The sequence below is a fragment of the Triturus cristatus genome, chromosome 8 (genome assembly GCF_964204655.1).
Source record: "Triturus cristatus chromosome 8, aTriCri1.1, whole genome shotgun sequence".
Classification (NCBI taxonomy): Eukaryota; Metazoa; Chordata; class Amphibia; order Caudata; family Salamandridae; genus Triturus; species Triturus cristatus.
Genome location: NC_140591.1, coordinates 1,523,168,108 through 1,523,180,873, shown reverse-complemented (window position 1 = coordinate 1,523,180,873; position 12,766 = coordinate 1,523,168,108). Strand labels below are relative to the sequence as shown.

Genomic DNA, 12,766 nt, shown 5'->3' with positions numbered 1-12,766 from the left:
ATTACTTGAAATGTCTAACTTTTGCTTCCCTTACAGGTCATCCATTTTTGGCCCTGTCTCTGTTTCCGTTTATTAGTTTTCTCCGTATTAGATTATAATATACTTTCTTACTCCCATGTTTCTAACTCCAAACTCCCCCTATCCTTTGTCTAATAATTGTGTCTAGTTTTTGTCCTTCAACAATCCTTTTTGACCTCTCTGCTCTTCGCTTTCTCAGTTCTTTCTTTTATGTGTCGCTCTTGAATTTTCACCCTTTGATCGTCATAGTATGCCTTCATGTTCTCAAATGTTACTCATTCTTTATTCATTTATTTAGATGGACCGACTTCCTCTCCACCTGGCTCTTCGGTTATTTATTTATTTATTTATTTATTTAATGGTTTTATAGAGCGCGTAGTAACTCAAGGAGCATCCCAGCGCTGACCTGTTTCTCCAGGGGTTTCAGCCGTCTGATGGAATTATGTCTGCGGGAAAAGGAGGGTTTTTAGGGTTTTCCTAAACTGGAGGTAGTTCGGTTCTGTCCTGAGTCTTTGTGGTAGATGGTTCCAGTGTTTGGCCGTGTGAACCGAGAAGCGACGGCCACCGGTCTTGGCTTTTCTGACTCTAGGAACTACTATGAGATTTTCTACGCTAGACCGCAGGTCTCTCTCTGCTTTGTATGGGGTAAGGAGTTCTTTGAGAAGAGGGGGGCCGTTATTGTTGAGGGTTTTATGGGCCAGACAGAGGGCTTTGAAGACGACCCTTTCCCTGACTGGGAGCCAGTGAAGGGATCTAAGAACCGGCCTGGCGGAGGATCTTCCAGGTGTGCCCGTGAGTAGGCGGGCAGCGGCGTTTTGGACTTTTTGCAGCGAGTTCAGGGTGGCTTTGGGGGCTCCCAGGTAGATTGCGTTACAGTAGTCTAATCTTGCCAGGATTAGACCCTGGATGAGGAGCCTCCTAGCGGTATCGGGGAGCAGGGGGAAGATCTTCCTGCAGGCTCTGAGAAGCCCAAAACATGTCCCTGCCGTTCTTTTGGCCTGAGTCTTGAAGCTCATATCCTTTTCAATCCATACACCAAGGCTCTTGACCTCTTCCTTGGGAGCGGGAGGGTCACCTAGGCAACTGGGCCAAAGGTGAGGTGGTAGAGAGGGCCCCTTGTGGCCCATCAAGAGGATCTCAGTCTTGGACCCATTCAGTTTCAGTGAGGAGAGATTCATCCATCGGTGTACTTCGGAAAGGCAGCTGTGGAGATCGGATGGGGCGTGGTGGGGGTGTGAAAGGGTTACGACCAGCTGAGTGTCGTCGGCGTAGTTGATAACTGACACGCCGAACGAGCTAACCCTCTTCTCCAGTGGGGCCATGTACACGTTGAATAACGTAGGGCTAAGGGATGAGCCCTGAGGTACTCCGCACCGGAGGGGGAAGGTGGATGAGCAGCTGTCGTTTTCCCGCACCTGGAAGGAGCGTCCTGATAAAAAGGATTCTAGCCATTTCAAGGCCGTACCCTTTAGTCCAATCTCTCCCAGACGGTGGATTAGGGTGGGATGGTCTACAGTGTCGAAGGCCGCACTGAGATCCAGGAGGATCACTGCCACTGATCCTCCTGTGTCTAGAATGCTTCTGGCCTTCTCCACCGCTGCCAGGAGGGCGATGTCCGTGCCATGACCTGGACGGAACCCTGTCTGGGAGACCGCTAAGAGGTTGTTACTTTCTAGAAAATGCGATAATTGCTTGTTTACCAGCTTCTCTGCGATCTTGCTATTTCCAGGGAGAAGGGATATGGGCCTATAATTGGTGAAGTCCTGCGGATCTAAGGAAGGTTTTTTTAATAGACCTTTGACTGCGGCCGTTTTCCAGCTGGGGGGGACTATGCCCTCCGAGAGAGAGGAGTTGATCAGGGCCGTAAGGGGAGGGATGATAGTACTCGACACTTTTTTTAGAGCATGGAGGGGTGCAGGGTCGAGGGGTGAGCCACTTTTGATAGAGGCCAGCGTTGCTCCTACTTCTTCCGTTGTTACGGGGCCGAAAGCGTCCAGGGAAGGTTGGGGTTGAGCTAATAGCAGAGGTGGATAGGTGCTGATGGTGGTACGGTCCTGCTCTGTGTGGGCCTGATCGAGGGGGGGTATGGTAAGAAGAATTTTTTGAATCTTCTCGTCAAAGAAGGTGGCTAAGTTGTTACATTTAATTTCAGCTTCTTTGGGATCGAGGGGTTTAAGTGGGGGGTCAGGGGCGTGGAGAAGTTCTTTAAGAACTGAATAGGTTTCATGGGCCGAGCAGGCAGCGTTTTTAATTCTGTTCTCGTAGAAGCTAGTTTTGGTGTTACGGAGCTCTTTTTTGTAGGTTTTTATAGAGGTACGGAATGATTCTTTTTGTTCCTTGGTTTTTTCCTTCCTCCAGATGCGTTCATTCCTTTTGCAGGCCTTACGTAGAAGGTTGAGTTCGGGGGTATACCAGGGTGAGGGATTAACTTTCTTAGTGTGTTTCAGGGAGTGGGTTTTAGGCAGAATGGCGTCGAGCGATTGGGTAATCCAGGTACTGAATTCTTTATCCCCTGCTACGGTGTCGTGGGGGGGGTGGGGAACGTTTTCCCTAAGTTTGGCTGCCCAAACGTCTGGTTCCAATTTCTGCCATCGTCTGGTATACGTTTTGGTTTTGGGAGGTGGGGGGGGCGGAGTAATGAGGTTCCATACTAGGGAGACCAAAAAGTGGTCCGTCCAGGGAAGGGGGATATGGTCAAGAGTTCTTAGATTGGGGATATTGGAGAAAATAGGGTCCAGCAGTTGCCCTCTTTCATGAGTGGCCTGTGGGTTTTTGAGATCAAGGCCCATTGAAGTGAAATCCTGAAGTAGTTCACTGGCCTGCTTGTCATCTGGGTCCAAGAAATGTACATTCAAGTCTCCTAGTAATAGGTAGTTGGTGGTGGACGTGCATTTGGTGGACGTCTGGTCAATAATTTTGTTTGGGAAGTCTCCTAGGTTGCCTGGCGGGCGATAAACCAGCGCTCCTGACAGCGAGGTAACTGGGGAGATTTGTATTGTATAGTGGCAGCTTTCGTATCCCTTGATGTTGCCATCAGATGTTCTACTGGTGAGGGTGTCTTTGTGAATTATCGCTAGTCCACCTCCCCTCCCCTCTGGCCTGTTCAGTGAGCACATAACGTACCCGGGGGGGAGTGCTAGCACGATGTCTGGGCCGCTACTGGGGGTGAGCCAGGTTTCTGTTAGAAACAGAATATCTAAGGTATAGTTTGTAATTAAGAGGTTCACTTCGTGTGCATGTTTCACGAGCGACCTGCAGTTGAGTAGGCCTAGGTGCAAGCCCTTGGGTGCCGTGTTCTGTTTAGCGGGGTCGCAGAGGTCACAGCCGGAGAATTGGGTATCTCCAGTCAAGATGCGCGAGCAGAAGGGTTGTTTGTTGGGGTTTAAGGCTAGTAGGTCCGCGCGAGTGTAAGTCCTGTCCTTACGGGCTGCAGAGGGCAGAGTGGCTGGGCCTAGGGCCGGCTGGGCCCGGACGGGCCCAGACGGGCTTGCCTTTGGCGCGCCTTCGGCGCGCTGACGGCGCGCCCGCTGCGCCCGTCCGCTGCGCTCCCTATGCTGGCACATGTTTTATGGGGGAGGTAATGGGCGTTGGAGGGGTGGGCGTGGCCAACAGGAGTGGGCGTGTCCCGTGGCTCCTCGAGGTGAGTGTTGGCGGCGAGCAGGCGTTTCCTGTCCCTGATAGCGCTTGGATCGGCTGATTGGGGTTAGCAGGTGAGCGCTAGGGAGTGGGTGCTAAGTGCTTTTTAAAAGTACAGAGATACAGTTTTAAAAGCGGTGATTTCAATTTGCGCGAAACAGAACTCCCGGCTTCCGCCTCAGGAGGATTTAAGGTACAATGCGGTCCCAGCGATCAGGGTGCGCTTTTGTACTGGCGAGGGGTGGGCGTGGCCAACAGGAGTGGGCGTGTCCCGTGGCTCCTCGAGGTGAGTGTTGGCGGCGAGCAGGCGTTTCCTGTCCCTGACAGCGCTTGGATCGGCTGATTGGGGTTAGCAGGTGAGCGCTAGGGAGTGGGTGCTAAGTGCTTTTTAAAAGTACAGAGATACAGTTTTAAAAGCGGTGATTTCAATTTGCGCGAAACAGAACTCCCGGCTTCCGCCTCAGGAGGATTTAAGGTTATGTTCTTTGTTCCGGTGCGATCCGGCCTGGTCTCCCGTCTTGGGGGATCTGTCTCGTTGAGTGTCGCCATTTCCCCGTTGTCCTATTTCGTACTCCCCTCAGGTATGTTTTCCTCAGTCATCCCTCTGGGATATGTGCTGTCTCTCCTTGTACTTACTTTCCTTTCCCGCTTCCGTTTTCCTTTTCTCTCCCCTGTACTGGTTGATCAATTCCGATTCTCCTTTGTTTCTCTTTACCTCTTTCCTTCTTTTCTCAACCTACTTTATCGATACTTCTCAAAGTTTTCTTCTATTCGACTTGTCCTTTGCGTATGCCTCTTCTTCTTTACTTCTTCTGTCCTATTTGATTCTATGTTATTTGTTAATTCAAAGTTATTACCTGGAATGTAAAAGGTTTTATTAACCCTATTAAGCGGCAGAGAGTTTTGTCCCATTTGGCCTCCTACAGTCCAGATATTGCTCTCTTGCAAGAAACTCACCTTAATGATGTTGAATCTCTGAAGTTAAAAAGAAGTTGGGTGGGTACAGTTTTATTTTCACCCTCTGACAACAAAAAGAATGGAGTTGCTATCCTCTGTCACGAGAGGCTTAAATGTACGGTTCTGTCCCAGGAGACGGACTCTGAAGGTCGTTGGATACTGGCCAAATTACTGCTAAACTCTATTCCTCTGACTGTTTTTAATGTCTATGGGCCTGTACAAGCAGACTGTTCTTTTTGGCCTTTGATTACAGAGAAATGTGTTCAATATAAGGATGTATAATTTGTTTTTGGTGGTGATTGCAACCAGATTGTTGATCCGTTCCTTGACCGTAAATCCACAGCCCGTTTCACACCACACAAACCCCACAAACAATTTCTTAATACTATTTCACAATCACACCTTATCGATTCTTGGCGTCTTTCACACCCTGACACGTTGGACTATTCCTTTTTCTCTCCTCCTCACTCATCTTTCTCTCGCCTTGACTATATTTTCCTCTCTAAATCTTTATCTCAGAATGTTCTGTCTTCTTCCATTGAACCTATTGTCATCTCGGACCACGCTCCCATCGTGACAGATTTTGACCTACTCCCACCACATCCTAAACCTTCCCGTTGGCGCTTTAACAGTGCACTTCTTACTGATCCCAATTTTTCTTCTTCTTTTCGCTCTTTCGTTGAGGAATTTTTTTCTCTTAATTCAGACCCTAGTATTTCTTCCCACACTCTGTGGGATTCCTTTAAAGCCTCTGCGAGGGGTTTCATCATTGACTTTGTCTCTCGGAAGAAGAAACAGTTTACTCAAAAGCGGAAATCCTCCCTGGCCCATATAAAAATTCTGGAGCACCAGTTCTACACTTCTTCTGATAAATTTATGTCACCGGATCTCCTGCGAGCTAAGCTAGAATTCAACAAATTAACCACGGATAATGCTTCTTCGATTCTTCTTCGCAGTAGTGCACGGTATTACGGAGGTCGCAATAAATCTGGTAAGCTCTTGGCCAATTATCTTAAATCCCGTAAGGAGCGCACCCTTATAGACTCTATATATTCTTCTGCTGGCAGTCTTCTCCACAAAGACAAAGAAATCCTTGAGCAGTCGCAATTGTTCTATCAGAATCTCTATACCCCAGAGTGTCCTCCCACTCCTTCCCTTATTCAGAGTTATTTTGAGAAGCTCCCTACACCGTCTAATTCTCACCTGAATTTTCCGGACCTTGACCTCGATCTCTCTCTCCATGAACTCTCTGCAGCCTTGTCAGCCCTTACTAAAGGCAAAACCCCTGGCCCTGACGGCTTTCCTGTGGAATTTTATTTGCATTTTTCAGACATTTTACTGCCTAAACTTTTAATCCTCTTTCAATCATTTTCCTCATCTGGTAAGGCTGAAGGCACTTTTCAAGATGCTACCATTTGTCTGATCCCCAAAGAAGGTCGCGACCACCAATTTTGTAAAAATTACCGACCGATTTCGTTAGTCAATGTAGACTACAAAATCTTTGCCAAATTACTTGCAATGCGCCTAGACCCCCTTATGCCTCACCTCATTGGCAAAGAGCAATGTGGCTTCGTTAAGGGCAGGCTTACTTCAGACAACTCTCGCCTTTTTCTTAACGTCCTAAATAAAGCTCCCTCACTTTCGACCCCTCTTGCTGCTATCTCTGTTGACGCAGAGAAGGCCTTTGACAGGGTTGACTGGTCTTTTTTGTTTGCCTCGTTGCGGTGGCATGGCTTTGGTCCCAAATGTATATCCCTTATCTCTCTCCTATATTCTGCCCCCAAGGCCTCGGTACTTGTGAATGGACAACTCTCCCCATCTTTTAATCTTCAGAGGGGTGTTCGCCAAGGTTGTCCTCTCTCCCCACTTCTTTTTGTCTTATCTCTCGAACCCTTTTTATCCTCCATTCGCAATAACTCTTCCATTTCTGGTTTCCCATATGGCTCTAATCAATTGAAACTTTCTGCCTATGCGGATAACATCTTATTATTTATTTCTGACCCTGAGTCCTCCGTTCCCCCCTTGTTATCCGAGTTTCACTCCTTTTCTTTGGTTTCCGGTTATAAGATCAACTCGGACAAAACCGAAATTCTCCCTCTCACCTCATCCTGTCTCCCCCATCTTTTCTCTGCTACTGGTTTTGCCTGGAGTAGCTCCAAGATTAAGTACCTTGGCATTCTGTTTTCCAATTCCATCTCATCCTCGGTTAAATTGAATTTGTCGGCAGTTATTTCCAGGATTGATCAGTCGCTCTCAGCCTGGAATCCCCTCTTTCTTTCCTGGTGGGGTCGTTTGGACTCAATTAAAATGATGATTGCCCCTATTTTAATTTATACCTTCTCTATGTTACCGGTTCATATCCCTACATTTTACTTTAAAAAAATTGATTCTCTTCTTTCTCGTTTTCTTTGGAAAGGCAAGAAATCCAGAATTTCTATTGCCACCCTCCGCAAGCCTAAATCTAATGGTGGGGTTAATTTCCCTGACTTCCGTCTTTATCATAGATCCTTTTCTTTACGTCAAGCCTCGAGATGGATCTCATCAACTCTTTCTCCTTTCACACCCCTTTGGCTTCTCATTGAACAATCTTTACTATTACCCTTCTCCTTTGCCGAGGTGATGCGATTCTCTGCCAGGAATCCTTTCTCTCTTTGCCCCCTATTCAAACATACCTCTTCTCTTTTAAGTCCTTTGGTTCTTTCCTCCGAGGTCACACGTACATCCTTCTTAAATTCTCCTATTTGGTATAACTCTCTTATTCTCTTCAAAAATAGACCCATTTTTTGGAAAGCGTGGAGGGTAAGGGGCGTAATGTGGGTCAACCAACTTTTTGACGGTGTATCCCCTTGCTCTTTTCCCCAATTTCAACTTTTATTTCGGTGCCCTCGTTCCTTTCTGCGGAAATTCACAACCCTCATGGCAATTATCCTCGATCGTTATTACTCTCTTCCCTCCTCATCATCATCGTCACCTCCTCCTTCTCTTCTTAATATTCTTGCTACGCTCCCTAAAGCATCTCTCATCTATAAATCTTTTGTATCTCCTAATCCTAATCGTGTCAAGTCTAAAGTGGAGCTTTCTTGGGAAACGGATTTTTGTTGTACTTGGCCGATTGCTCTTTGGGATAAGCTGTGGTCCAGATCTTTAAAAATTTCCCACTCTGCTTCACTTACTCAATCCTTATTTTATCTGTATCACAGGCTCTACCTTTCTCCCCTTTCTTTATCCCGCTTTTCTCCCTCCTCTGACTCTAAATGCTGGACTTGTGGCTCTTCTGATGCTGACCTTTTCCACATGTTTTTTCTGTGCCCAGTTGTTTCTACCTTTTGGGGGAAAGTGTGGTCATGCCTCTCTCGTATCTTCCCTCTCCCTTCCTCTTTTACACACTCTTTTCTCTTTTTGGGTAGCCTTTCTGATTCCTTGAATCTCCCTGCTCATCTACACGGTCTCTTTGACCTGACGCTTGCGCTTGCCTTCCAACATATTTCTTCCAACTGGAAATCTCTAGCTTCTATTTCCTTACAAGGCTGGTGGAATTCATTATGCCACTTTCACAGATTGGACGTCTCCTTTGCCTCCACTTGTAAACCTGTTCGTAATGTTGATTTTTTCTGGTTGCCTCTTACCACGTATTTGGACTGTTTAGCCCTAAAGAAACCTATATGTCTCAATGCAGAAAATTTTAAACCTCCTTGAACGTCAGGAACTCTCTCCTTTTGCTATCCAGTATGGGTTTTGTTTAATATTATTGCTTGTTTTATGATGGTAATTTTGCATCGCTGATTTATACGATTTGAATATGTGTCGTAATTATTAGATAATGTATGGTCTATATTATTATCTTTAGGTCTTCCTTTCCCTTCCCCCTCTTTTCCTCCCTTATCCTATCCCTCCCATTGCCTCCCTCAATGTTAAAATTCTCTTAAAACGCTTTGTGGGTTTCTAACAGTGATATTAGCAGTGTTGAGCTTTTCAATGGTTTCTGTATTATTGCAATGTATGCTGATATCTTTCTTTTGCTATCAACTCTTTAATAAAGCTTTCAAACATAAAAAAAAAAGAAAGGCAGACATCCATCGCCCAGCGAAAGAGGCATCGGCAACAGTAGAACACAGGTGGCACGCAGGTGAAATAAGCACAGCGAAAGGTTAGCCTATAAATGATGCGTAGCACAGCTAATGGGACACATCCAAAGAGAAGCTGCATGCGGTCACGGTACAGTTGCAACTGACCTGGGCTGCCCTGGACCACAGGACGCTCAGACATGGCGTGAGAGCACTCTTAGAACCAGCGCTCAGCTGTACATCCAAAGTAGTGATATGAAATCACTAAATGCACTATGAAAAAGGGAGGAATGACACCCGGTAGTACTCCAAAAATAGCATGAAACGAAGGGATAAGGCCAGAGCCCAAAGGTTTGAAAAAAGTGTCCAATGGCCTTCAGTATCAGACGCTATCAATAATTTGTGTGTCAGTTCCACGAATAAAAGTGGGAGTGCCGTGTGCAGCAGTGACTGAATCGCGCGGGACGGTCAAGACACCTGGAATTCGGAGGTCTGTGGGCTGATGTGAGAGCGAATACTTGTTGAAACACAAGCCCATTGTGCCTGCACACTTATTGAAGTATGCTTTCACTGTGGAAATGTGAGGCCACAAATGACTATCCACAATCACATATGGGGGAGTAAGGAGAACATGGCTACCGCAAGGACTACGTCATGCAACAGTTCCTATATACGTGATGCCTGCCCTGTAACTACAGCAGTTGTGCTCATGCAGGAGAAGATAACTTTGGTTGCAAAATAGATTTTGTGTGGGTATGTTGTCAGGGACTGGTATTCATGTGGGTAAACATGCATAAATCGGGGGGGGTGTCCAGCAGCAGACGGAATGGCCGCACACTAGCACGGCTCCTTAGCCGTCGCTAACTATCCGGCATTTATCCTGTACACAACCAGCCTACAAAACTCCGACTGGTGGATATCCCAGCCCCCGATCTCTGGGCCGTTTGAAATTTGATAATCTCCTTCCAGGAGGAGTGCCAGAAAGGAAAGATTGGCGGCATCCATGAAATAACGGCGAATTGTTGCTCTGCTGAATGAAGTACTGCTGAAAGGCTGAGTGAAGCGACTGCTTGGGTCACGGGACACAGTGAGTAGGGGCAAAGACAAGTTGTCACAGAGCTGCGCATAGAGTTGGGGGTGCTTCTAGAAGGCCGACTTTTGATCTTCCACGACAGCGAGGTGGGCTCCGCACTCGTAACCGTAAGACGCACGCTGGCCCGGGGCCAGTACGGAAGATTCTGCGGGGAGAGCCCAGCAGAGACACAGTGCATGCACTCAGGGACAGAACGTGGCCTTTTGAATCTGAAAGCCGGTGAGTGCATTACTAGGCTGCTAGACCTTAGGTGGGGCCAGAGAGGTCTATATTGGCAGCGGGCGGTCAGGGCGGACATGACCGGCAATCTCCCCTTCAATAACAGCACACTGTGGAACTGTGTCAGTGACCATTGTCAGCCTCAAGGGCACACCATGCAGAAGTGAGCTGCAATATTTGACATCTCCAAACGCATAAGGGGAGCCCAGAGATTGATCGATTGAAAGGATTTGTGGTGCGGCGGTTACCATTAAACTGATATTCCCTCCCCTACTTACGACGTAGAGGGGAGTGAGGGGAGGATCGAGTGTTCACCGGCAAGACATCCTGGTGTCTAAAATTGTAGCATCTACATACCCGCCTCCCACAATACCACGTCTCACACTCTCACCGTCACTTAAGGGTAAAGGCACTGGGAAACCGGACAGGCCGCTGGAGGAAAGTGTCCCCTGGGCAGGCGGCAGTGAGTACTGGGTCTGATCCCTGGCTACTCAGCACCTGTTTATTCAGTGGCTATTAACAATGGCAGGAGGGAAAGGAAATAAAGCAGCGATGCAGAATAAACTGGTTAAATATGCTTGGACCAACACCGGAGATGACCAAGACACTGCCCACTCAGAAGTCCCAGATGAGACGCAATCCCCCAAGAAGCAACAAGACCTAACGCTCCAAGATATCATGGCGGAAATTACTGGGGTGCACACTTCTCTCGACTCCCGTCTTGACACAGTGAACATCGAGGTTTCCCTCATCAGAGCAGACCTCCGGAAAATGGACACCGGAGTTAAAGAGGTGGAGGACGCCACCTCAGATCTTCATAAACATACCTCCATGCTCAAAAAACAAGTGATGGAACTACAAGACAAGCAAACTAGAATGGAAGTGCAACTTGACGATTACAAAGGGATGGCGCGAAGAAATAATGTGCGCATCCTAGGCGTTTTGGAACACGCTGAGGGCCTTGCAGTGGATATCTTTGTAGAGGACTTAATTTCTAAATATCTGCAGCCAAAGAGACTCTCAAACTACTTCTCTATTGAACGAGCTCACCAAGTTCCAGGGGGGAGACCTAAGCTGGGTGCTCTCTCTCAACCGATAATAGCCAGAGTCTTTAACTTCAGGGATCGCGACGATATTCTTCAAGCGGCGCGTGCTAATCTGGCAGTCAAACTGGGAGATAGTGTGGTGTCCTGCTATCCAGACTTTACCACGAAAGTCCAAAATCAAAGACGTAGTTTTCTGTTGGTCAAAAAAGCATTGCGAGACAAAGTAGTGAAGTATGCCATGATTTTTCCAGCAAAACTTCAAGTTAAAGCAGACGGTAAAGCCTGGTTCTTCTCCTCACCTGAGGACACATGGGACTGGCTGGAGGGCTGGCAATGAGTACAGAAACCCCACAAAGAGAGACATGGGGGACTACGAAATAATTGTCCAGACCCCATTACTGGGCCACAGAGTGACTCTGCCAACAATGAGACGGGCGTGACAAATCGCAGTTGAAGCAACAACGTTATAACTATGATATGGGCAACGCAAGCCACATCTAAGTGACCCTTCACGGGTTCTGTAAGACACTGTAGAGGGTCCTTCGATGAAGTAGCTGAGTTTATATTGCCAAAGTACGCACTCCAGGACCTAGGGGGATTGACATTCCCCACATAATGGACTGTCTGCCTAAAGGGATTAGGGTCTCACCACATGCTATAAGCCATTTATTGAAATAGTTAGATTTAGGCGGGGGTAAAGGGCTGCAGACCAAGCACCTTTCACATAGAGGGAGGGGCAACAGGTAGAGTGTTGCGGAGTGGGTAGTTTGAAATCCACTGGCAGGGGGGCAGGGAGGGGGAAGTTGCGGGATAGGAGGAGGGGGGATATGTTTTGTTTATGTAATCAGGTCACAAAGATTATAACACTGGAATCAGCCAGACGTAACATTTCTGCATGTGTAGAGTCTGAAGTCATGTTGTCATTTGAGATTTGTAGGCCCGAATGCTACGCACAGTTTGGAACTGCAAGAGATTTAGAGCTCATGGAAACCTTTGCTCCATGCGATGTATCTCGGGGCTCATATAAAACCTATCTAATGGGACCATGGCGGGAAGAGTTGTAGAAACTTCACTCTCAGTCTTGACCTGGAATGTCCACAGGATGGGGGAAAAAATAAAACAGGACTTTGTACTACAATATCTTAAAAGGCAAGGCCCTGATCTGGTCCTGTTACAGGAAACACATCTAGTTGGGAATAAGTGTAAAGCCCTGACACGTCGGGTTTATAAACTCCTGCTCCATGCGGGATATCCCTCAGGAAAAAGAGTCTTGCACTCACTCCTATACGAACATGGGCAGACCCCCAGGGTAGATTTGCTGTTCTAGAGGCAAGCTGGGAGGGGAAGGCACTCAATGTAATATCAGCGTATCTTGCTCCAGAACTAGGTAAGGAGGCGCTCCCAGACCTAAGGAAACTCATGATAGACCTACCGATTAGAACCCTTATTTTGGGTGGGGATTTTAATATGATCCTTGATGACCATATGGATAGACAACCAGTAGGCCCCCAGGTTCGCCCCAGCACACGTATGTCAGAGTTTACTAAGGCCATGGGACTCACGGATGTGTGGCGATACTTTCACCCCACTTCACTTATTACTCAGTGCCCACAAAAACCCATCCCATATAGATTTTTTTTTGACACGCCTAGCAGATATTGGTAATTTCCGAAACACTGGATGCCTACCATGAGGCATTTCTGATCATTCACCGGTATGGATGGAACTTACGT

At 47.3% G+C, this 12,766-nt stretch overlaps 1 long non-coding RNA gene across 1 annotated transcript in view; it reads left to right on the top strand.

The window, feature by feature from the left end:
• Positions 1–4,224, top strand: part of LOC146806048 (uncharacterized) — a 448,584-nt gene extending 444,360 nt beyond the window's left edge. Inside the window, exons 2-3 of the long non-coding RNA XR_014967979.1 lie at positions 317–348; positions 4,130–4,224. This is a non-coding gene — a long non-coding RNA (uncharacterized LOC146806048). The remainder of the gene's footprint in view (positions 1–316; positions 349–4,129) is intronic.
• The last annotated feature ends 8,542 nt before the right edge of the window (positions 4,225–12,766 follow it).